This window comes from Nicotiana sylvestris, chromosome 9 (genome assembly GCF_000393655.2).
Source record: "Nicotiana sylvestris chromosome 9, ASM39365v2, whole genome shotgun sequence".
NCBI lineage: Eukaryota > Viridiplantae > Streptophyta > Magnoliopsida > Solanales > Solanaceae > Nicotiana > Nicotiana sylvestris.
In genome coordinates this window covers 96,127,057-96,129,476 of record NC_091065.1, presented here as the reverse complement: position 1 = coordinate 96,129,476, position 2,420 = coordinate 96,127,057, and positions in this window count along the sequence as shown.

Below are 2,420 nucleotides of genomic sequence, written 5' to 3'. Positions count from 1 at the left end.
ATTATGTTACGCGAATATACACATAATTACAATAATAGTCTAAATCGAGCCTAAAGCAAACTATGGGTGTTCATGATTATTTAATATCTAAGTTGTAATACTAATATGAGGGCCATAGGTGATTCTATGAAAGATGGCACACCTCAATTTTTAGAAGGCTTGGTTAATTAAAGTAATAAAAGGATGTTCTTACTTATAACTAATTTGGACTTAAATGTCAAGTTATTAATTATAGGTAAGGAAATATAGGGCAAGTCTTTAGTTATTTGAACTAAGGTCTGGGCCAATAGCAGGTCCAATACATTATTAAAAACAAAAGAACAGGCGTAAAAAAATGAAGTTAGTGCCAACTAGGCTCAAAATTGGGCCCAAGCATAGGACAAAGGCGAGGTGAAACAATATGGATCCGATTTTGGCTAGGCGTCCTGATTTGGGCCATCGGCAGGCCCAATTGTTTTAAGGATCAGGCTTCAAACACTACAGCCTACTGAAGTTTAAATCACAACTACCAACATTTGCATAGATCTTTAAACAAAATACCTAACATGGTAGGCCTTAACTTATTAACACGTATTTAATAATAACAAAACCCAGATTTGAATCTTAAACTCTTAAATCCTTTTAAGCATAGATAAACAGTCACTTTAAAATTGCTGGAATCAGTAATAATTAAAACTGAATACACTTAGCAGCCAAATACTGCATTTTAAAATTACATAATATACTAGTCTACATTTAGGATATTGCCAAATAAACTATTGGATCTGCATTAACATGAAGTCAAGTCTAACTTGTTACAATAAATCTTAATATAATGAATATAGTAAGTTTATAGCAATAGGTAGATTTTTGCATTATTACTCGACTACAAAATACAGATTTCTTTAAAAAACACATAAAAAATGTCCTAAGTGACAGTCTAATCTACTGCTGCTTTATCTTCGAACAAGCTAGGACTGCTCATGACTTTACCCGTAGAGTCCACTTCCTTAATTAACTGATTGTTTCAGTGACCAAAAATAAGAATCTATGCACCATTACGGAGTGAATCTAACCATCAAAGGGTCAGATTCATTTCCTTTAATGCTGTTATTAAAACGTGAGTTTTGAACATAGTTTTATAAGTATACAGACACATTGATTTAGCAAGAAAACATTGACAAATTGAGCACATATACAACACAATATTTCAGATTTCATGACTAAATTCAACAGCCATTTAAGATAATACTAACGCATGGTTTATTGACATTAATCAACCGTAAGTTCATATATTCATGGTTTTTAAACTAACAACACAGTTCAGCCAACCAAAACAAGTTTCAAACACAAATTTTGAACTCAAAATTAGTTTTATTTAAGGGGACATTATCACATACCTTGAAATTGAAAAATACAGTAGAGAAGTGACCAAATAAAGGTCAGAAAACCAAGCTTTAGTAAACTTAATAACAGCAACAACAAGCAGCAGAACTAGCAGTAAGAAAACCCAAAAATGATAGCTTGAACACCAAAGATTTGAGTAAAAATCAGCAAGAAAAATTAGTTTTCCCGGAAAGAAGCCCCAGCCATAGGAAGACCAATTTTTAGAATGTTTTTCCACTCATGGTTTCAGTATATTTTTTTCCAGTATTTTCTATTTTTTTATTTAGAGTAATAGAACAATATTTTTCAGTGTGCTTTCTAGGGTTTTTGAAATCTGATTGTGTTTTTTCAGAACCTTTTGGGCAGAAAATGATGATGAATGTCTCTGTGTGAATGAGGGAATGTTTTCCTTTTATAGAGTGTACAAAGATGGCATCAGAAAAGCATATTCTAACCTAAATCTGAATTTTCAGGATAGTACAATATTTTTGACAGCTGTATGTCCTTTTCCCCACCCAATTTCAGCATCTTTTACAACAGTTAGGACAACTATACACTTTATAGAAACTTCCTCTATTTTCATGCCCTTTTTACTTCTAAATTCTTAACTATTTACCCAGAAATCCTGACTTAATATCTTTTTTTATTTTAATTTGGTCCCTTATCTTAATTCTAGAAGTTTCTTAGGTAGTTACAACTAAGATTCTTTAGCTAGAATCCCTAAACAATCCTGAAATTCCCCTGCAACTTTCCCTTTGTGACCATTTTCAGAACCTAAACTAGCCCAATTCGAGTAATTTAAACATGTATGATTACTTATAGTGACAATCGACTAATTAATACATACTAGGAACTAACAACATGAAAAATAAGATAGCATGAAATCCTTGGCTAACAAATCAGTGTCAACTAACTAGAAATTAAACCCAACACCAAGAGAAACAATCTTAAAAGGAAAAACAGAATAAAGATATCATCAAAACCTAAAAATGCTAAACCTAGTTAAATCTGAACCTAAACAAATTAAACTTCTAGTGATGGAATTCTAAACATCT